Below are 24,047 nucleotides of genomic sequence, written 5' to 3'. Positions count from 1 at the left end.
ATACGTAGTTAAGAGCAAGACGATATGGAAGCATCAGGAAAAGCATAATTGATACTAATTGCAAATCGTTCGTTCTTCCTGTTTCGATCTGTTATTTCGATTAAAAAGCAATAAACGTACGGAATATAGCTTTCGTTGGAAATATTCCATTGGAAAAATGCACGAGTTCATAAAGAGCGATGAAACGTTGACAGAATGTTGTTTTAACGATGATTTATGGAGCGTGATCAAGAGTTCTTTAGTAGAGTTTACCTCGCTTTTCATTTTAATTCTACAAACGTCATGTACATTTTAGAGAGGTACCGTGTGGTTAAGAATAAAAGAATTGTTATACAGGCTTTACGTTGAAATCATTTATGACGTTGATCTATCGTTATCGGTGAAACGGAAACGTTTTCTACGTGCATGATACTGCTGGTTGAATTTTTTGTTGTATATAAAGTCAGTAGTCGCAGGTATCGTTTGGAAACGCGTTTAATTTATTACCATCCCATCTTAAAATAACGTTGAACGTCTCGTTGACTGGCGTTAGGAAATATTTGCTTTTGTTACTTAGCAAGGTAAGAAATTTGCAATACACGTTGATATGATTGTTGCGTTGAGTTTATAAGAAGTTACTCGTAAACCACATCCGTTGCTTTCAAACATAACTGGGTGCGATTCGTATTCGTGAAACAAAGAGATACGTTTCACAGGAAGGAAAATAAAAATCGGTATGGCGATTATCGTATCAGCCGTATCAACCAATTACTATTCGCATAATATTCACGTGAAATGGGTTTTCCGGTTCTATCCGTAAGGTTGGTCTGGTGTAACCGTTTGACCTCTTTGACCGTGTCCAACATTGCGTAACGTAAAACTCCATTAGGTGTTAGCTCCTCCGTTGACGGTTAAACCGTTACTCGGTCTCTGGTCGTAGGTAGAAACGAGTGGAGTGGAGTCGAATCGTCGACGTAGACCAATGGTACATATATGCGACCGGCGGTATACCGGCGCGGCATAGAGAGAGGTATACCGCTGGAGCGGTGGTGTATCTATAGGGATTGCAGCGCCGCAGGCGCCGGCGCGAAACGCTCGCTCGCGAGACCACCTCCGCGTGGTAGGCTCATGACGTCAGCTATCCTCAGTGTGCGGAGAGCGACCGCAGTGTACACCATCTCCACGTTTTGGCAAAGAAGGCAGCAGCAGCATCGTTGCTGAGCGAACGAGTTTTCTCACGTAGTACCGATCAGCTGGACGAGTATAGTGTCGTTTGTCACACACCCCTTCCCTGCCTTCTCGTTCAGGTTGTTCCTCGCCGCGATACAGACTTTGTCGATCACACGCGTGTTACACACGCGAACTCTGGTCGCGGTGGTAGATCGAGTGCGTCGACTTGAAACGAAAACAAAAAGGATCGAGTTTTCTTCGCGCGGCTGACGAACCAGACTGGCTGGTGTCTTTTCGTTGTTTTGATCGACAAGGTAACGAACCCCTTTCTTGATGAGTACGACGACGTCGTCAACAATCACGGTCGGTAGCCACGCGGTTGACGCTCTCACCGCCGGTACCAGCATCTCCGAAGGGGCTGACACCTAGCACGAGGAGCGTCTGCTGCGGAGCTAGCGGAGGAGGAACGATTCCGGGGCGACCATCTTCCCTTCTATCGTGATATAGTGCTGTTGTGGTTGTTATTGTTGTTATTATTGATATTTAATGATACACGTGCTCAGGTGTCGCGAGTACTGACTACGCGGCTTACAATTTCAGATTGTCTTTTTAACGCGTCGTATAAAGATCTAATTTTACTAGTTGTCCTTCCGGTTTTAAAGTGTCGTCCTATGATCGGAGTGTTTTACGATCCAAGTCGGAGGACGGGAGTATCAACGACGTTCCAACTCCTTTCGAGATCGGCCAAACGATTTCAAGGTTTAACAGATCTCGTTTAGTCGGGCTGATCGTCTACGCGAGGTCGACGACACGTGGATCCGAATCCGATCGTTCCTAGCTCACGTGGTCGTCGAACTACTACCGGCGACACCCTGATAGTGGCGCTTTCGCGATACTCACGGATGTTCCTCACGTTGAAAAGAGCTGCTCGTGATCAGTTTGAAAGTTGCCGGCTACCTGTGTGCCTCTTGAATTTTTATTGATGTTCTATAGCAACGTTGTAACATCGAACGTGATCCGGTGAGTGCCCGGCCGAGTGAAAAGAACGAAACCAACAGGAAAGAAAAGCGAGATTTTCCTTGTCAAACGATATTTCCATCCTGCTGTCGAGGAATTGAAACGCGTGTGTGTGTTACTTTCATGTCGCGAATAGAAGGAGAGGGATGACGGTGCATCGTCGTTGTGCTGCAGACACCGTCGAAAAGGACGAAGAAGGCTCGTGAATTGCTTAAACGACGATCATCAGTGCTATAACGAGACACTAGTACCGCGTCGTTGTTTGCGAGATTCTTCGTAGGATTTTTCGGATCCGCAAACACGCGGAATTAACCAGGCAGCGTGGAGCGCTCGGCGATCGTGTGGCCGCGCGCCGCGGACCTCTACCTTTACCAACCAGGTACATCAATTTTCTTTTACGAAACAGACCTTTTCGTCGAATACTCCTCTTTGTATCCATTTTTCGCTAGAAAATTTCCAAATCTATTCCGATGTTCCGCGAGAAGTATGCCAGCAAGTATGCCACGACGAGTGTATTTTCTTACGATAAACGTTGATATTTCCTGTTGAGTTGGACCTATGGAAAGCGTATAAATATTTACGAAAGTTTCACTTTTCGAGGATTCTGGGAAAGTTTGCACTTTGCGATAAAATTTAGATCAACGATTATCGGAAACTTTTCTTTTAACCTGCCGTTCGAAAGTTGTAATATCCGTAGCGTCGAATTCGAACGAACAATTTATGCGACGAACTGGCATAGAGAGCCGCGTCGCCTAAAAGTTGCTATTTTTAGTCTCGCAACTAGTTTGTCGAACAGGTATCAAGCGATCAATCGATTCTGAGGAAAAAACATTGCGATGCACGGTGGCAGGGAATCTTCTATGTGCAGTCACAAATATCTCTCTCTCTCTCTCTCTTTCTTTATGTTTTATATTTTTCCTCTAATATATTTATATTTGTATCGCTAAATATCAATCGTTGTTTCCCTACAATCGCTATCTTATCTCACTAGTTTCTATCGCTAAGGATGCTGTTTGTGGCAGTTGTTATAAATTATAAATAAACAGATGGAAGTAAATAGAAAAGGATACAAAACGTAAAATAGAAATAATTCGTCGTTGGTTAGCTAGAATGTCTTCGGCATTTGTCAGTCCGAATGTCACGTTTTTCGCACTCGCAATAAGATGAGAATGCGCAGCTTCCAAAAAGATAGCAAAGAGCTTCTTATGGTATGCCGAGCCATTCTTCAGTGCCTAAGCAACGAGCTTTCGTCGCATCGAGCGAGGGTGCATTCTTGTGCCACTACTGGATCTCCCGAGCATATCCCAAGTATGCTCAATAGGATTCATATCCGGTGACAAAGGGCGTGCTATTTTTCCGTGACGTCGCGCGTACCCTTACTTGCTCTTTTTTCTTCGCGAAACTCATCTTGCGAAACTTGGGAATGTTGCATATTGAATGGATATCCTTAGTACACGATACCTGTCGTGTCGTATTCTAGGCTATTGCGCGATCGTACAGTGACGGAATCTTTAAAAATTTAGACGTCGTTCGAACACTTGTAGCCTACGACTCTAGTAGCATGTCAGAATTTATATGCCGAAGGGAACAATTCGATTTTAATCGAATCTTTACTATGTTTTATAAAAAAGAACTCTTCAGGTACGTGAATGATAAGTTGATAAGCATTATTAGTCTGTCCAAATCGGAATCTGCGTAATTTATATCGAGCGTAATTTATTATACGAAGCATTACTTTAACGATAGAAAACTATGCAATGTAGCATGGTTGTGAACAACTATGATATTAAAAGTTGTGGCTAATATAATTAACGATTATTGAAAGATAAAAGTATTTTACCTATATATAATTATTTAATTAAGGAAGCTCTACGTTGTGCGATAAAATTCTTTATCTAAAATATATATTAATTTCTATGCATATCGGTCAGTATATTTTTCATCGTAGCGATACACAAGATATTGCTTTCTTTCCAAAAGATGATTCGCGACGCGTAAGTACCGTTTATCCGTGGTTATAACAGATTCTTCCAGAGGAAACGGTGCCAGAGTCGATCACCGAGGAATCAAATGAGTGGTAGAGGAAGGCGATTAAATTTTTGCGTGTTTGTGGTCGCGCACGAGTCTATAGCCGGTGCCACTTGAGTTTTGGTTTTGGCAGCGCTTCCAAGAGTGTTTCTCCCTTGTATTTGCAATCGAGGCAGGTTACAGCCTGACCCGAATCTTTAAGCCAGACCACGGTCACGGGATGCCCCGACTAGCAAGCACGTAGTAACCTACACGCCAGGCTGTGCCAGGAGCGTCTTCCTACCTCTCTCTTTATTTCTTTCTTTTCCTTGGCTCCTGCCTAAAACTTTTCCCCTATCCGGTCCCCTTCTCTTTCCTTTGGGTTTCACAGGGATACGCTCGACATAGGACCACAGAGATTCGATATTATACTAGTCGAAACAATATTTGTTATCTGCATCGGATGTAGAAAGGAACTTGCGAAGTAAAGATTCCACCAGCTGAAACTTTTATAACAGGAACAGAAATTTTCTTTCAATTTCTTCTAGCAACGAGAAAGGTGTACGTTCTGCGAGAAGTATCTGTGAAAATTGTACTCTACTGTATGTAGGTAAAAAGGGTACTATGGTAGAAGCGTTTGATGAAACAAAACCACCGTGCTCTGTGTGTGTGTGTGTATGTGTGTGAAAGAGAGAAAAGTATCTTATTCCTAACTGGCTTGATAACAGAATTTGTGCGGTGCTGCGTTTGTCTTATTTTTATCTTAATAAATTCTGGTGTAACGCTTGAAGGGGTTCCTTAGTATTCCGGACACATTTCGAACGCGATGTTGGTAAAGAGTCGCACTTGTTGGCGTCCAGGGACACGAAGATGTTGGACGTGGGACACGAAGGAGTCGGCGAAGAATCGGTGGTAGTAGCAGGGTGAGGATCGCACTCGCAGGGACACTGGAAAGTGAAGCGAGTGCGCAGTGGTCAACTCGGATGGTCCCCCGGGAGATTTCTGGACCGCAGTTCTAAATCAGGTTTCATTCCCTCGGCGAGTCTCCGGCGCCTCAACCCCTTCGCTTCGTCGAACCTGGTTCCGATATACCGTACAAAACGAACCAACAGTACGCTACAATTCCTTTTTTCTGCGCCCGGCAATTTTCTCCTACGTGCCGGATAGCATCGAGCGCGTACCCGGAAAATAACCCGAAATGAGAAAATACTCTAACAGCATGAGGTACACGTTCGGAGATAGGAAAGAGGCACTGGTAAATTTCTGCCGTTCCAGTTCAATTTTTCGAAATCGACCGGAGAAGATCGTCGTTGGAGCGAAATGGCGTCTGTCGAAGTATCATATCGTGTGTGAACGTGTTAAGTCGAAGGTAACGAGTCGACGATAGGGGAAGCAGGCTGAAGGGGACGATCGTTCGACCGAGAGATCTGCACTAGGCACATGCATTATCGTAAACGATATCGCCCTCAGCCAGACGCGGGTTACACACATTTACGCCCTTTACGCGCTTGTGTGTGTACGCGTGAGGTGAAACAACCACACGTATTTACTTACGTACGGCGTATGTGGTAGAGAAACTTAGAAAGACAGAGAAAGAGGAAGAGGGAGAGAGAAGTAGAGAGAGAGAGAGACAGACAGACAGACAGACAGAGATAATGACAGAGAATATACGAAAGGAGTTACACGTTTTGTCATCTAGACCTGTACAAACAACTTGCTAGACGTCTTCGAGTCCTTATCCATGACCTCGAGAATGAGTATGGATTATTTACATTCTACACAATTCAAACAACATAACGTCTCGTGCTCTAACTTGTCTACATTGCTACTTTTATTCATTTTTCCATGTTCGATTTTTCAATTTTTATTTTACGTTTTACGCGTATTTAAATGTTGCATGGTTTGACTTGTCAATGGTGAAACTCGTACTTCTTTTGCTGTAATATTACCAAGTAACTATTACGTTAAATGAAACGTTAGCGCGTAAGAAACAAAAGATATGTATCAAAGATATATATATAGTTTTTACTTCTTGAATAGGAGTTTTAAACTTTATTTCTAAATTGATTTTGTGCTTTTAGACATTTTCAAGAAAATGGTTTTTAAGTTAATATTTTCTCATAATATTCGTTGAAATTTTGCGCGTGCGGGAAAAGAAGGAGATAATTTTATGAAGATTGGTGTTTGAAATTAAAACAGAAATAGCCTTTGTACCTGTCTTATCTCAACGCCTTTTGTAAATCTACGCAAATCTACGGTGTGCTTGTTGGCGCGAGTGGCACGAGCGCACGTATATTTCAGCGCGAAAGTTAGAAACTACTGTCGCCTTTGTACCATTATGACCAGAATATTACAGAAGAAGATACTCGCCCTTCTCTTCGTATCGTAGCAGTATATGCAACGTAATGGCGACCTATACTGCAATATCTATAAACATAGATCAAGCTCAACAATAAGGCACCGGTAAGCGTATTGACATTTTATACTTCCTAGTAGCGGTGACTGGTTGCCTCGGCGATCGCTGGAGCGTTACTCGAACTGCAATACCATCAACAGATGGAAGACGTAGCATTTTCTCCGCGATTCTCCGCACGACGAAATGCTAATAGACGTAAACAGATACCGGAGGAATGTTTATGAATCACTACGATCGAAGGAATCGGCCGGGAAACGGCAATTTGATCGCCTTTTACCGAGAAAAAGAATTGTCTTCCTTTTCGCTGAAGCATCTAAAGCAGAAGTCGTTCTTGTGTTACGTACGATAACGTTGAAAAAGGCGTTCCTTTTCACGACCTGCAAATTCGGTGGTCGATGAACGATTGATCTATATCACCATCTATTCCGAGATATCAGTGTTTAATTACTGTACCTAGTCGTCAAATAAATAGTAGAATAATCAAATTTGTTGGATCGACGGAAGAAGAAGTCTGTAACTAGGAGATTGTTAACCTGATTCTAAAGCGTATGGCTGATATTGGGTTAATACGGTGAAAGTCCTCGGAGAGAACTCCCCTCTGAATTGTGTTACCGGAACAGCGACGTCTGAACGTAACGCCTCGTTCCACTTAGCTGGGTGCGTAACTACGACAAGTAGATATAGACTGTGTATAGTCAGACGTGACGTGTCGTTCAAACACGTTGCGCCTCTATTATTTTCCTCCACTCCACGTTTTACATAAATAGCTTTATTTGCGTATTGTAAACATGTCTTCAAACTTTCACGGGAATAACATTGAAATTAAGTAGGGACATACAGAATCATACAATGTGATATTAGCGTCTAATCATTTTTTGTTACATAAATATTTTCACCTTATTTATTTACGTTTCTAGTATGATATTTTGTGTTCAAACGTTTGCAAATCATTTTATAAATCTAAAAGTAGTACTATCTTCGTTTGTCCCAAAGATTTCGGTACGTTCTAGTTTCGATGAGAAAAGCTACATTTTTATCACAGTCACGTACACCGTTTAATTTATGTCAGACTTCAGCTGAAGCATTATTTCACTGGTAACCTTAATTTTAAAGCAACTAGATTATCCAGCGTTATCAAAATAGTAAATTTCATTGCGTGACAGTTTCCTGAAAATTCGGACACGAATAGTTTATTCAGCGCAATTGCGAGCAATAACTTCGCGTAAACTACGCGTTTTCCCGTTAAACAAATTTTACGTTGTTACGTTTACGTAATAACAGACTATAAAATTACAATTCTTCGAATGTTTGAATCGTTCGAAGAGAGTTTGGAAGGAAGTTGCACGATATCTCACGTGAACTACATTTTCGTGTACGAGCGAGCGATTTTGAATACCTTCTTTCTGACTTTCCCCCGCATATTCTTTCTTATCGTATTTATCCCTTCGATAGCGATTTCCGTGCCAGTTACTGTATTTTGTTTTTCGCGTGACGATATTGCATATCACGGAGATATGTCAAGAAGGGCTAGAGGAGTCGATGGAAATTCAAAGAGGGGGAAAGAAGGGTGTGAAACTTTCAACCACACAGATGAAACTGCCAGGGTTCACGCTCTCTCACATCAAAAGCAATTTATACGATTATTGTCTAGTGTCTTCGATGCACCTTAATCAAATAAGCCATGCTACGTCGACGACGCTGGAAAATTCAGACATTGAAGATACTTTGAATCGTCGTACTTTGAAACGCACAACGTGGAAAATGTTCTTCCGCTTGATCCGACGCCATGCATATACAACGAGACAAATAGATTGCGCCGCTTCTTGCTTGATATGCTGCAAACGAAAGAATAAAGATTCTCGATCTGCGACTTATCACGGGATGGTACGATATTCGCGTAAACGTAAGAATTTGCAAATATCTCGAACTGCGGGTTTTATTTCAAATTTCTGTTAAATTTTTTCTTTCCCTCTATCGCATAATCTAAAGTAGGTAAATATTTGCGATGGAAGATCGCAGCGAGTACTCAATTGTGACGATTTTCCCTAAAAAGAAAGACGAAATCAAACGCGTAAACGTACGATAATATTTACTCAGGATAGAATTTCTATATAAAAAAGTAGTTGGTAATAGGGGAAAGTTTCACACCGTGCAGTCCTTGAGCTGTTCGCCACGTCAGATTCGTTAACGTTGGTCTGGGAAATGTTTTCAAATACCGCAACTTGGAATAAGCTACGACCACCGCGCTGGTGGAAACAGTGCCAAAATCTCAAGAGAAACGCGCTCGCGTCCTCTCGTCTGCTCTTGGCTGCAGCGTATCCCGCCTTCCCGACCATCCCTTGTCGGCTCCCTTCGCTTTGTTATGTTAATTGTTTCAAACTCGGGGCATCATAGCTACGTTTATTTTCCATTCTCGTCGCCTTTCTCACCTTCGTGGCTCTATACAGCCGCAGCTTTCGAATACGAGCCTGTTCAAACTTCTCTTTCAGCCTTGCTCCTCGTTCTGTAAATGCTCTATGGCACGCTGTTTAATTAAAAGAATCTATGATAATCGAACTTTTCCCTCTACTTTTCAAGTAGATAATTAGAAGATGGCAAACAGCCGGTCGAAATTAGCAGTCGCCACTGATGATTCAGCAAGGTAGTTCTCCACGGTTCATAATGTTTTTACAATTCTAACCAATCGAGAATGTTTCAGGAGGAAGCTTTTCTTTAAAACACGAAAAAGGAACTGGCAGCCGTACTAATCGATGAAAGGGTTTCTGCATCCGTGACTGTAATTAAAATATTGTACACAGTATATATAGCAATGGGGAGGGGGGAGGGGCAGGGGGAGAGAGACAGACAAAGGGTCGGAAGTATTAAGGCGGGATTCGTGGCTCTTTTCTGCCGCGCCCTTTCACCCACCTTTTCATCGACTGACTTTTCATCCCGTCTCCCTGAGTCTGACTGTCCTCTCATCATAGCAGCGGCGTTGCTGACGCTGGCGCCTTGCATATTTTAATGTCAGCCCGACGGAATGTAGTCAAAACTGTTATTACAGTTTTAATTAAACGAAAATTATATCGTTTCATACATTTTTTATGCGAGTCTGAGCGCGCTGGAGCATACTGACGAATTCAGGCTAACTGCACTCGCTGCGTCACCCATGCTATAGTCGCGTATCGTTAATCCCTATGTTTTCTGTTTCGAATATTATACAACGAACATGTGCGTTCATCTGGAAACTTTCGCTGTTCCACCAACTTCTACGTGGAAAATACGCGATCCATCAGCAGTTTCCTTGAATTTCACATCCGCCGCGTAAATAATACCGGCCAAAGAGCCGAGAAACCGATGAATTTTTAAGCGAAACGCGTTTACTTCTGTACGCTTGAGTGATAAATACTCGCTATCGCATGAACCGGTGTATCCATCGGTGAATAATTCTACGCTTGGCTGATAATCATTAGACGAATTTAAAATATAAGACGGTTAGCGTAGCTAGCAAGGCCGAAAATTTAATAACGTTAAAACCGTCATGCACCGGACGATATATCACAAGCGTTACGTTGCCGGAAGATCTTTCATCTTTAAATGGCTACGCCCCGATATGTCTTCGCGCATATACGAACCTCTTACGCGTGGTATGCGAAGTACGGCCGGTATTTATGTTGCGACGATAAATTCAACCAACGTCTCAAAATGAGGTTAGAAATACGGGAGACCGCTTTCTCATGCATACCGGTTTTTATCTCGTCGGACAATTTACGCCACGATTTTCTTTATAACAACCAACAACCCTATCTTACGTTTCATTTACGTTCCTATTATGTCGATATCCGAGTTAAACATGTCTGAATTTTCCTCCCTAATATCGTATATTTCTCTGCAAAAGTATACCGCACTAACTATTTCCTGGGAAGCGATTAAAAACTACGACAGAATTTGTTTTTTAGTACTTTAAGCTTCCGTTGAAACCTTTATATGACAAATGTGTTCCATTTCTCCAAGTTTTCTAGGGCAATAGGATACTCCACTTACTCCTATTTTTAACGCAATGAAACATGCGTTATTTTATGGTTATTGATAATTGCGAGATGGATAAATATAGATACCACAATTATAGCTTTCTAAATCAATTTGGACACGTAAGGGCCATCGTATCGTGAATTGAACGTTTTTAAACTAAAAACATATTTTGTCTCGATAGATTATGTTTCAGGTTGACTTTATACTCGTCGTATTGATAATGGTTTCTTGTATTTTACTAGGTAGGAAAGGTAGACGGGGATACATTCTGTAGACCGTTTAGGGAAATGTAGGAGGCTCAGGTGCGTTCATCCTAGCTCGTCTCGTTAATTCAGATCGTGGCTTCTTGGACGAAATTTTGCCGTAATTTGAAAGCCCCGTAACACGGGTACAGGAGCTTGCTAAGGCGTGGTGTTCGGTCAGTCGGTTTCCCTAGTCTTCTATGGAAAGGTTAGGCTCTCTCTCCATCTCTGTATCCCTTTCCTTTCCTCTCGTCTCTAGGTCTCCTGTTCTTTCTAGCGGAAGCAAGCAACTCCTTTGGCCTTTCCTGTAAAGGGTGACCTGACCGCAGGATCTCGGGCTCTCGCTATCGACGTTGCTTGTGCACCGGTTCTACAGAGAGAAGGGTAAAGGAAGGCATGGTTTGCTTCGCAGCTTCGTGTCGGGCTACCCAATGGATAGCCTGGCTAACACCAAAGATGTCAGCACGGCATAATATTATCCCAAATGCCTCCCAGTTCGGAATTTACTCTGAAATACATAAGTTTGCGGTTTCCTAACACCAGCGATACTTCGACTTGGAAATCGTTCATGCAAATTACATCTTGATATTTAATCATTGTGCGCGCAATTGCTTGTCGACGAACGGAATCAGTCGTCTATCGCAAAATTAACCGGAGGGCAGACCATGCCCAGGACCGAGTATTGATTTTACCAAACAAACGTGTAATATTATTACCCTTGGCAAATATTAAATTTAAAGAATGTTACGATAATTTGAGGAAAATTTCATGGTCCGATAATCAATTTCTTGATAAACACTCAGATTTCAAAGCAAGTTATTTAATATTTTTGGTATTATCAACTTTATATTTAGATAGCGGAATTATCGCGCATTTCTATATTCTAAAAGGATAATATTTGATTCGAACGCAACGCCAAAGCCGTAAAAATAGTATCTGAGAAATTCACTTGCTTCTATCGCGAGCACGTTTCAATTGCTAGAAAAAAGTCTGCCAGTTGATAAATTTGATGATATATTTTTGATAAAGCGTTCGGTCGAACTAGTTTCGAAGAAGCTCCTGTATCCTGCTAATTCGATTTCGATTTATTCGGGCTACAATAGGAGGCGAATAAATCGTGCGAAAGCGAGCAAGCTTTACCGCGATTATTTCATATCAAGCGTAAAGTACGTGTCAATTGAATCGAACGCGATCGCTCGAAGAGAGTAGGGAATTTGGCGCGGTATCGAAGGTAAGATGTTGAGATAAAAGTGCGGATTATTGGAAAGTGAGAATGCGGGTTTGTTTCGAAGCAACGTGTCGTGCGCACAGGTCTGTAGGGCGTATTATCTCACCCACAGTTCAATAGGCTGAACCGAAACAAAGGGACCACGAAGCAAAATAATGCGAACGTTTCAGGGACCAGGAGCTAACTGAGAAAAGGGATCTCGATGTGGTCGTACGTGTGTACGGCATCGTGCGGGTGTTTGTAGAAGTTTTAGAGGTACGTGTTGGTAAGCCTGGGCCCGTGTGAGTGGAAAATGAGGAGGACTACGTGAGGGTGGTGTGCCCACGAGCAGTGGAAACAATGGAGGAAATAAAATAAAGCTTTGGACGAGGATAGAGGGAAGAATCGCGTGTGAGAGAGAACAAGTCAGACCAGACCACTTTGGTTCAAGATAAAGCAGGAAGGGAAAGGAGAATTATGAGAGAAGGATAGGTTTGCGAGAAGAAAGAAAAAAACGAAACTCGTTCATTCGTTTTTCCTCGCTGCTACTTCTTTTCGCCGCTACGGAATTGTATTTATGTTAATAGAGGGAACGTGTAATAATGCCGTTCGTATGATAACTCTATATTGGTTTCTGCCGAATGATCCCTGCGATGGGACACGAGAAAAAAGCGTGAGCGTTTCGTTGATTCGGCGGAAATGTTATTGAATGAAACAAAAAAGAAAAGAAAAAATAAAAGAGGAAAAAAAAAAAGAAAAAAGAGGAGGAAGAAAAGAAAAAAAGCGCCCCTCACGAATCCAACGGTAAACGGCTGCAAGTGGCAAACACGGTTTACGTGCCACACCGCTTTACTTTCAATTCCACTTTCAAACTTTTCCAGCCGCTACGCCGTTCTCAAATAAACGATATCAGACCGCCTATTTGTTTCTCGGCGAGACACGACATTCGTGTGGCACGTTTTAATGCGGTAAGAAGATATTCCTAGACACGCATGTCTCTGACTTCGTTATTCGAAATAGCGGTATACTCAGGATGTAACGTCGCGCAAATTAACAGCACGGTATTTATAATAAAATTCACTTACTTCTCACGATCGCAAAGATACCGTAGCTCACCGAGTAAATAGATTTTGCCGGGGCGACTTGCTCCAGTTAGTTGGCTCTCATTTTGGTTTCGTTCGAGATTACGTGTTCACCGTAAATGTTATTAAGATCGTACGATATTTCGTAGTTAATAGCGCAAAATGTACGCGGTGGTCGGCCGAGGACTATACCGACGTTATATTGCCCGTGATTCTACCCACACTTTTTTGTAATTTAGTCGGTTCGATCAGGTTTGCCAGATTAAGTCTCTTTTCAGCCTTCGAGTATAACAAAAGGATTTGCATTTTCAGGCGTGCGCGAGCGCGTGCTCGCACCGAGGAAAGAAAGCTAGGGCGGCTTAAAAATAAAGGATCGAAGGTGGGACGAATACGAAGGACGCATAGAACTAAATCCGGGCGACGACCCCTGTTACACATAAGCCTACCTCCTCTTTTTCCCTTGCTTACGTCACCGGCATAATCAGCCTTCGCTCCGATTAATCTGTTGCCCGAACAGCTATTGCTCTCCCTTGATTTCGCTCTGAACGATACTGTGTAGGGCTAGGACGCGGTCTACTCATATATCAAAGTGTCTCGTCTTACCAGAACAACGGTTGCTTGTCAAAATCCGTAATCCCTGCGCATCACTCGTGCCTGCTTAACGACAAGTCTACATGAATCATCGGGATCGGTAAACTCTAACATGTTTGTTAATTAGTTTAGGTGTAGGGCATCGTTTCTGCTCCGAAAATTGAAATTTAAATTATCGTTAGTTTCAGAAATATATTATATACACGATTGGAATAATCGATAAAACTAATCGATGAGATCGCTTTTTAAAATTTTGTTTATTTTGATGTTCGATAAATGCATATTTATAAGAAACAAATGTGCCTGGTATCGATTTTTATATTGTATTTATAGATTCTATGCCCAATTTAAAGTTGATACTATAACGTTCGTGAAATACATACATGGACAGCGGCGGTGTATTTCTTTGTCACTTTTCGTATCTATAGTTTCGTTCGGTTTTCACATTCCTAAAGGATAAAGTGCAAAAATGTGAAGTAACTGTTCCATATTTTTCCTCGAGGAAAGTTACGAATAGAATATGGTCGAATAAATAACTCATTGTCAGAGTGGGAAAATATGGAAAAGTTCAGAAATATTCAGCGGTTGCATATTGGAGTTTCGGTTGTTTCTATCTAGGTTGCACTTACATTTTCGCTCAGATTGTGAATTATTCGATGAAAATGGTATTATTATCTACACCATTTTCTAGGTGACACGCGAAATAAAACATGTACACTTTCGTACTTACAATTTCGTAGGATGATGGTAGTAAAAGGAAATTTTCGCAAATTTCTCGCAAGTTCTTTGTACTTTGACAACGTGTATTTACGCGTTTAATTTAATTAATCGAATGCTATATCCTGTGTGAAATTTTCACGAATGAAACGGAAAATTGATACGATGAGACATGAACGTCACAATGTAATAAGAGGTAGTTTATCTTTGCAGATAAAGGTAGCTTATTTTTGTGATATTGCTAATTGAAATTAATAGTATACGAATAGCGAATAAGAAATATTTGTACGAAAATGTAGAAGTGCTATTTAAGTAAGTTTTAAAGTTACGCCTACGGAATTCTGTTACTGGATTATACTATCGTGAAAATCGAGTTTTAGAGAAAAGTCGTATGAGAACGGTTTTGGTCTTTGTTCATCATTTCTTGATTCGAAGCTTTTATAACGAAATAAGTTGAGGAAGTTATGTTTGCAAAAAGCTGAAAGTTGAAGAAACGAATATTTTAAAGGAATAAGTAAAATTTAATCAGTGCATTGTTCAATTCCGTGATTTCTATTCGGTGGAATATTCTTACTGAAACCTAGGCCGATTGATCGGTCCCTGTGTAGCAACAGATTTTCGATCCTGATCGCTACCTGGAAAACCACAGATCCTGCACGGTCCCACGGATACGGCCACGCCCTACTCGCCAACACGATAGCGCGATTTCATACGCGTTTGAAGTTGGTTTGAGGCCAGACCGATGTCGGGAAAGGTTGGCTGGCCAGCCAGCCCTGGCCTGCCGCAGTCGGCCGGCCGTGCGCGGCAGTCCGCTTTTTGGCGAGCGACCGGACAGAAATGTTGTTTAGCTTGATTGAACTTTCAGCGCGGGGGTCCACTCTCAAAGCACGCTGCTTGCCACCCCCGCCCTCCCAATGTCCCCTGCCGTCCCCTGTTGTCCCCTGTCGTCCCCTGTCGTTCCCTGGTTGCTTGCTCTCTTATCTATAGCCGCGTTTCTCTGCGTTTCTCTGCCTCACTCTGCCACACTCGACTGGCCGGTCGGTCGGCCCTCTTCCTCCTCTTCCGCTTTTCTATCTTTTTCTCTTTTGCGTTGAATCTTGCCTGCGTCCTGTCTCTTTGCTTCCGCTTTTCCACGAAAGCTCGAGTATCCACATCAGCCGGCGTGGTGCTCTTGGCTTTGCCGCGCTCGCTCTGTGCAGCTTGTTTGAGCGTTCCATGCCTCGTACACCTGCACGATTTACTCTAGTAACGAGAAACTGAAGAATCTCGATCACGTTCACCGGAGTGTGTATTCGAATGCTTTCGGTGAATCGATTCAATGTTGAAACGAGCACGGTTGGTGAGATCGGTTCCTTACGATCGATAAATGGTGACACGATCGCTCTCATTGTCGTTCAGCAAGAATGGTAAAACTCTGGTAATCGGTCGAACACGATTCTCCGACGGTATTGAATTGGTATTGGAATATACGTTTTTCTTCACATGGAACGTGTACATTATGCATTTATCTATGTATATACACCTCCCATATATGTATATTTCGAACGAATTCGAAAGAACGAGACTGACACGCGATCGCTAACTCTGGCTGTTTTATCGCGGAAACCTCATTAATTTGCCTCTCTTGCGCTTCATTTTGTTCTTCGTCGAGCTAACATACTCCGTAATGAAGCCTCAGACAACGAAGTTCCTTTTCTTCTCTTATTCGTCACGTAGTGCACGCTATACGCGGTTCTTTCGAATCTCTTACACGTGAACCGCATGCTTTATGCTTTCCACGGAGAACGAACCTCGTCGAAAGGGCACGGGAAAAAAGACGGACTCTGAATATTTCAGTGAAATTCTTTAAGATTCTCGCACGCCGATAGGAAAAAAAGCCGCCCGCCATCCGATGCTCGCATTATAAGGGTTAGCCCGCTGTTCCTGTCGTTCTAGAGGAGGCGTTCTCTCTCGCAATCAGAAGGAGCTTCATTGGTTTACCGTTACAGAGACGTGGAGGACGACGACAACGACGACAACGGTATCCTTCGTTCTGAATGCTATTTATCCGGGAGCAAACAACGCGACCGTCCGCCTCTTCATGGGTGTGCGTTAACGCAAACGGAACGAGAAGCGGCTCGCCAAGATCAACGGCATTCATATTGAACGAGGCGCAGATTCTGAATATTCATGCCACCGTGTAGGGGCGAACACCGCCGCCGCGATGGTAGGACGTAAAGAGGAGATAGAGGGGACAGACGAACTTAGTTCCCCGTACGGAAGGGCAAAACGCGCCTTAATGCCTCGGTGATGTGAGCAAAACACGTAGTGCGGTTTCTACCCATACGCCGCTACAACGTCGCGTCGTATAACGCCGCCCGTGTACAGTGTACAGGGTGTCCGATAACCTTTTGGTCCTTGCCTCGTGCTTGCCGCGTCTTTGCGCCGGGGATACACTTGCTCTAAACCTTCTACCGTCTAATTGATATTTACCCTTTCTGATCTTATCCATCGTCTCCTTACTTCTTTATCCGTGTAAACGAATAACGTTCGAGGAAAGCACTTTTACCAGTTAAATTTCAATTATTATTAGACGTGGATCACGGACGTTAATCGTGTTAGCACTAATAAATGAAATTTCATTTTGTGTAACCGAGGTAACGTTTAAGTAAGCTTGTTAAAAGAGCTGATATTCACGATGCCATATCGTGGATCCATTGTACCCGAAGACTTTGGAGTTAACCCCTGGCTTCAGATTTATAGGAGAGACTGGCGAGCGAAGGCTGAGGATTATTGAGCCTCCCTTTACTACATACGTACGTCACCATGCATACACGTCCTGGTGTACAGGGCTAAAATTATCTATTGATTTTGAATGGGTGGCCACCATGGCGGATTAGGCTGACCAGCAGGTTGCGGTGATTGAGGCTGTGTCTGGCCTTCTGCCCCAGCCGTCCGCCAGCTTTATCATGCCCTCCTACCATTGGCGTGGAACACGTGTAATCAGCCGCCGATCAGCCAAACATGAGGGCCGAGCTCGCCGCATATTATTTTGCGGTCAGCCACGGCTTACGAGTAGACGCGAAAAATTTATGGCCCAGCGAGGCTCCACTGAAAGAGAACAACGGCCGCGATCAAATATCGCGCAAAAAGTTGGAGCTTTCGGGGCTCGAGTTAGATTAAGTTGGAAACATATGGATACTCCGTATGGAACTTCCTTACACGCAAGCACTTTAATCAAAACCTTTATCGAGTGAAACTTGGGTTCTTTCGAAAGCGATCGTACCGCAGTTGTAGTTGTGGAACGGTAATTTATGAACATTAATCGAGATTAACTCGACCGGATAAGAGAAAAAGCTGAAGCTCGCACGTCAGTCGTGTAAAATATTTAACGGCTTTTACGTATATATTAGATCGTCGTCTCGGTAAACTTCTCTTTTGAAAGTACTCGTGCGAATAGGAACGTAGCAGAGAGAGAGAGAGAAGTGAAAATCGACATTGATCGTGCGAAATAACCAAGTTTGGTTTGAAGGAATTTTGGAGAAATAAATGGGAAAAGGAACAGGAAGGAAAAGACGGAGGGAAGTAAAGAGCCGGCAAACCATAAAAGACAAAATTATTCGAGGAAACTGAGATCGGTTTGCGAGGCTGTGAAAACCGTCCTCTGATTTATCGAGCAAATTAAAGAACTTTCTAAGCGGCATTCCTAACCTTTCCTATCCTCGTTTTGTAAAGTGGCTTTAATTAAAAGACCATAAAGAGTCAGCTAGCTGCGCGTAACAGTGGCGGAAGCTCACGTGTGAGGAACGTAGTGTGAAGAGTAGTGGGGATATGGACGACGAAAGGGTATGGGGTGTCTGGGAAAGCACGACCGCTCCTTTCATGTCCGCTCCGTTGCTGTAACAGGCTAGGATGGAGGGGTTGGTTACGGATGGACTGGGTGGCGTTGCTTGTGGAATCGTGGGAATGATAGAGGGAGGAAAGGGGCACGAAGGTGGCGAACGAGGGAACGAGCGAAGTAAGTTGAGCCGGTTATACACGGTAACTCGCTTCCCTAATTATTTCTACCTCGGTTTGCGAGTAACGGCTATATAACAGGATTCCATTGTTTAACTGTTAATTTTTGCGGCGTGCGACCATCACGGCCGTCTAACAGCCGTGGCACGCGAACCACGCCGGCGATTCTCCCGTTCTCCTTTGCCTCCACTCTTTCGCCGCAACGCCAGTCCCAATTATTTGCCTCCGCCTCCTTTCGAGAGAACTCTATCGTTCACGACGAGCCGCTCTTGAATCTCTTATGAGCCCATCCACCGGCGAATACCTTCCTCGCCAAAGGCGCAGCCAGCAGAAACTTAGCTTATACGGATGAACGGTGCGCATCTTCTCGTATTCTGAAAGCTGCATCAAAAGGCCAGGTAAACGAAATCGGCGGCTCGTGTTTAGATTCGCACTTGACTCGTGAAATTAATTTTACACCACCGGTTCCGGATTTTCGGCTCGATATTCATCCAACCGAACCGATCCAGTTTCTAACGATTTCATAATTAATCGTTTTCACTGGAAATTTTTACACACGCACATTCTTACGCGTTACATAATGTTCGACTGTGTTCGCGAGGAGATGCGTCTGCGATGTGACTCGTCAACGGCAGTCGTAAATTGTCGTCTCGATTAGTATCCACACCACGAATCAACCGATTCCCTACTTCGATTACGACGATGAGGATATTTGGATAGAATCTGACACAGGATTTTATAGTTTAAATACAACTATTTATTTCACGAAGAACACCTTCGAAGACTGAATATGCGAATAAATGTTAAGTTTAAGCGGAATGGTGTCTTACACGGAGAGCTGAGTGCAAGTGAAGTATCGGTGATGCGGGGAAGGTGAAAACTTGAGATGGGCGTGCCTGGAACATGGGACAAGCGGATTCGTTAATTACAATTTTCGGTAAAGAAGTAAGGACAGCGGTCATCGCTGCTAATTGGTTGGAAAAACCGATAGGAAAAATGAAAACTGATCGAGCCCGAACTGGATGTCGATACGGTACGATGTCGGTACGAAGCGTGCCCTCGAGTTGTAATAAAGACTAAATTTCGAGACGGTAGTAACGGCTCCTTGGGGATTATTGCTGGTCCAAGTAAATACGTTGAGGAAATCGGAGACAGAAAAATAAAACTGGAGAAAGGTATATGGCATGTTTAGAAAATTAGAAATGACTATTCTCGAAAGGTTGTTGCGGATGAAGAGACGGACGAGTGTGTAATGATTGGATCGCGATATGGAATAGGTAAAGTTGGTTAAAGTCAATTTAACGTTTGCAGCGAAAAAACGTAATCGAATTGAACGGTTTATAGGCCAAATAGAATAGGAGTACAACGTTTATTTTTCAAGCGCAAACGTATATCGTATACAGACCAAACGGGGAAAGCATCGTCAGAGTCATAAGCTATCGCAGTTTGCATACTTAACGACGTACAGGCCTGATATATCAGAAATTAGGGCACATGGTGTGTCTATTTACGTGCTTTGCTCCACGATGCACGTGACGCGACGGAGAGATAAAAGAAACAGGCTCGTTCTCGTCCTCGTGATTTGGAAAATCTCTGTATTCCATGAATGTTGTACAGTTTTGCCTCGAAATAACCGGCGCAGGACCGGTTAGTTGCTTATTATGTTTCTTTGTTCTCGAACGAGACGAAAAGAGGCTCGAGATAGCGGCAAATCATAAAGTAACCTGTCGAACAGTATATAGGTATAAGACGTCAGGATCGCTAATACTGAAATGAGAAAGCATTATACATATTCGTCTCTTACTAAACGATGTCACTGTTTATTCGGCCATAAAACTTTCTGGCTTCTCGCTTTCACGGGTCTCTTACTGCTTCTCTGATCTGTTAATCAAACTGTTTCATATACGTACGTAATTTTGATTATACATGGAATGGTGCTCTCGCTAGAAAAATCAGAAGGAGAACTCGCTGATCAGACGTAGTTTCGACATCAAGGATAATAGTGCTTGCATCGTGTGTGTGTGTTACTGGTTTGAAATCTGTCTTATATTCTGATTTCACATAGATTCACAGATATAGTGATTGGGCCGACGAAACCACGCGCGGCAGCTTCTCCTTTAGACTCTCATGCGAGAGAATCAGCCTGTACGACGTACATATAGAATAATATTCAGTAGTGAAATATCTTTGAAGGTAGTTTTTCTCGTAGATCAGTAGCCGGTTTAATGGTTAAAAACCGAAATTTGGGAACGCAATGTCGACACAAGATATTCCGGTAGTCGAATGAAATGCGAAAATGTTAGCGTGGAAACTGCAAATACCAGGAGTTTTTAGGATAAAATATCTGGTACTTTCTTCTTTAATAAGAAAACCAGGCTGTAGCGAGAATGGAAAGAGGTGTTCTTTCGGTCGTCCATGTCCCGTGGGGTAGGTTGCTGCCGCGTATACCTATCTACTCTCTCTCTCTCTCTCTCTCTCTCTCTTTCTCTCTCTCCTCTCTCTCTTCTGTTGGAAGAGCGGTAGCAGAAGACGGAACGAGATAGAACAGCCACGGGATAGGACGAGGCGTGTTGGTTCGAATAAGAGACAGATCTATAGCAGCGAGTTACGGGGGATGAGGGAGGAAAGCAAGTACAAGCAAGCAAGGCAGCAAGCAAGCAGGCAGCGAAACGTTACCTATAGTAGTAGTAGGCCGTGGCTGTATTGATCAAGACGAGGCGGGACGGCGGTAGCCTCCTACGCTTCTATTTCCGTTGTTGCCCCTGTTCTTGCCTCCTCGCGCTTTCGAGAAAACCCTCGTTCCTTCGGCCCCTTCTTTCACGGCGGCCTTCCTTTTTTCGGTTCTCTTTGCGAAACCTTCGAGTTTCTGCAGCTAGGAACAGATCACCACCATTGCCGGCACACCGACACCAGACGCGCGGCAAATCTTCCATCATGGGATAGTTGGAAGCCGCATCGAGTTCCAGGGATCCACTCATTTTCGAATCTATCCCCGCGGCGCTTGGCACGGAGTTGGATTACCGGGCTCTCGCTTTTCTTCTCCTTTTGCTTCTTCTCCCTCTTCTTCTTCGTAAGACCTTTATTTTTTTCGTCGCTTCTGCCGTTTTGTCGTATTACAGATCTCGTGATTCTATCGCTTCCCCCATTACGAAAGAGTATGCAGATTCCAAACATCGTATCGTTTGCCGTTTCATATCCATCTAATCGTAACCGTTAGTATGGACACTTTTCTTAAATACGTTTTTAGGCGGAGATCGATTATTTTTATTTGTTTGGCGGCGTCAAAAAATCGTAAGTTTCTAAATTTTTTATAAAAACTGTGAACGAAGAACAGGAGTATTCTTTTGACGTAGAAAAGAGCAAAACCGCTTGCCCGGATATGAAAGAAGTTAATATGTGAAAACGCGACCAGTATGTATATATAGCGAGTAAGTGGTATTCGAGCAGACGGAGTCGAGGACTATTTTACGCTCAGCTGCTCCATCGTATCTCATTTTTCCTTCCGCTTTCCCGAGATTTTGTAACTTTTAACTGCGAAGCATTCGACTATATCTAACTGAGCGTCACGTCGTCTCCTTAATACGATGCGAAGCGTGTAACTGTTGCTTCCCGTTATCATTTCTGTTTCTTGATTAATTTTAGTAATCGCGTAACATTTGCGAAAGTTGTAAGAAAATTTAAGGATGGAAATATATTGTAACATTTCTAAATCGCATATATATAAAATTTACCTAAACGTTACGTTTCTCTGGGTAGTCGGGAGAAACGAACGCATGTTTTATACGGTATACATCGATAAAGCGCAATCTCGAAGTTGAAAATAGTTTCGCCCGCGTTGCACACTGGATTTAACAGTAATGACGTTATCGTTAATGCCATCCGTTGTGGAACAGGAACACGGAGTTGAGTGGAATTTTTCCGTGGAGGCCAGGAGAAACGTTGTTATCTCGGTCGATGTCGCGCGAACGAGAGACCAGAGATGAGGAAAAAGTGCATATAGACGCGTGCGCACGCACGATACCGAGCGATGCCGTGCGGGGGTGCGAACCAACGAGTTTACGTTTCACCCGTTACGGATCGAGTAAATGTAGGGAAAGATGAGGGATTGCGGTTTCCAGGCTGGACAGGGGGTGACGGAGCCATCGGGAACGGCACAGGGAAGAGGGAAGAGGGTAGAGAAACATCGGAGAGAGATAGAAAAAAATTCTGCGCCCTCCACATGTCCGTCCATGCGTGACGGTGTGCGTAGCTCGTATATTTATGCGATACATTACGTATTCGGGTAAATGACACGTGACTTGATTTACTGGCACTGACGGCAACGGAATAAAATCCAGCCAGATGGATCTGCGCGATTTCTGAGCAACTCCCTTGATGTCTGCTCTAGCGCAGGCGTACTGTATCTGAATTTTAATCGTCTGCTTCCGGTGCTAATTAATCACTCCGTCGGGCTTACCCATGTTTGATATATTCCTTTCGTCGCGATTAATTTTTTACCCGGCAAGTAGACTCCGTTCACCTTTTACAGTGATTTATAAACGAACGCTCGCATACGTGTGCACGCATGCCATCCAAATCCGTACATGTGTATGATGGACGGACACTGTTCCCATGGATTCATATTTTCCGCTATAAAATACTTCTTCGCGAATACAATTTTGGAAAAAAAATTCCCCGCGTATCGTAAACTTTGCCTTTTCTTCTTTATTTGTCAAATGCAAAGGAAACACCGAACCACCCGTGATTATCGCTCTTTATTATAGTTAGAGTGAAAAGTGTTTAGAAATATAATATGTCGCGCAAAACGTAACTCTCTATCTTTTGGCAAAGTTACGCATCAATTGTTTTCAGTTTTATTGGCTCGCATGCAAAATGGGGAGACCGAATAGAAATGCAGCGTCAGCATAATAAACAATATGCATGTTGCGTTGTGCTTGCAAAATTGCAGAGCAACGTGCTATGTAATACAGATAACGATATTGAGAATTCAAGAACGGTTTCAACATTATAATCTAACGTTATAGACGTTAATATTATTCCGAACGCTATTTACCAAGCGTTTCGCGTTAGAAATTATGATACAGGTTATCGGATTTATTTAGCGTGAGACAGTATTAAAGGTAATATATAGGAACTCGTACTCTTTTCACGATATCATCGGTGCGCGCAACTTACAATTAGTTACGGTAATAATGGGAAACACGTACACGCATTTCCAATTTTTCTTGTTAAAAGATTACTTTTTACATTTCTATCGTACGGCGTGAAAAATATACGAAACAATGACGGCACTTGGAAAAATTGTGGCAGCTCGTTGGAGCGGTGCACGATATGCTGCGTCGGAGAATTCAAGCGAGGAGGGGTTACAAGAGGGTGACTGCTAAGCTTCCTGGCTACGGCCAAAACACGCACCACCCCTTTTTAGTTCTCTTTCGTCTTTCAACGGTGAAGCTTGCGCGTAAACCAACCAGCTCCTTTAATTGATGTAGTTTTTATCGACTTATGCACGCCTCGAACCGTTGCGCGTTACTCATTCAGCCGCTTTTCCACAAGTCGGGCTCTGAAAGAAACCGCATCGTTTACCGCCACCAATGGCGTGCACTTTCGCACCC

General features: G+C 43.2%; 1 protein-coding gene across 5 annotated transcripts in view; it reads left to right on the top strand.

Moving 5' to 3' along the window:
- The first annotated feature begins 1,137 nt into the window (after positions 1-1,137).
- The window catches only part of LOC132911689 (CUGBP Elav-like family member 4), a 571,541-nt gene continuing 548,631 nt past the window's right edge, over positions 1,138-24,047 (top strand). For 4 of the 5 annotated variants that reach the window (XM_060968526.1, XM_060968513.1, XM_060968524.1 and 1 more), the window contains exon 1: positions 1,138-2,545. The gene's annotated coding sequence lies outside the window, so the exon portion shown is untranslated. The remainder of the gene's footprint in view (positions 2,546-24,047) is intronic. The other variant, XM_060968516.1, reaches the window with a different exon arrangement.

This window comes from Bombus pascuorum, chromosome 11 (assembly GCF_905332965.1).
Source record: "Bombus pascuorum chromosome 11, iyBomPasc1.1, whole genome shotgun sequence".
In the NCBI taxonomy this organism is placed as follows: domain Eukaryota; kingdom Metazoa; phylum Arthropoda; class Insecta; order Hymenoptera; family Apidae; genus Bombus; species Bombus pascuorum.
The sequence above is the reverse complement of the archived record's forward strand: the minus strand, read 5'-3'. Positions and strand labels throughout refer to the sequence as shown.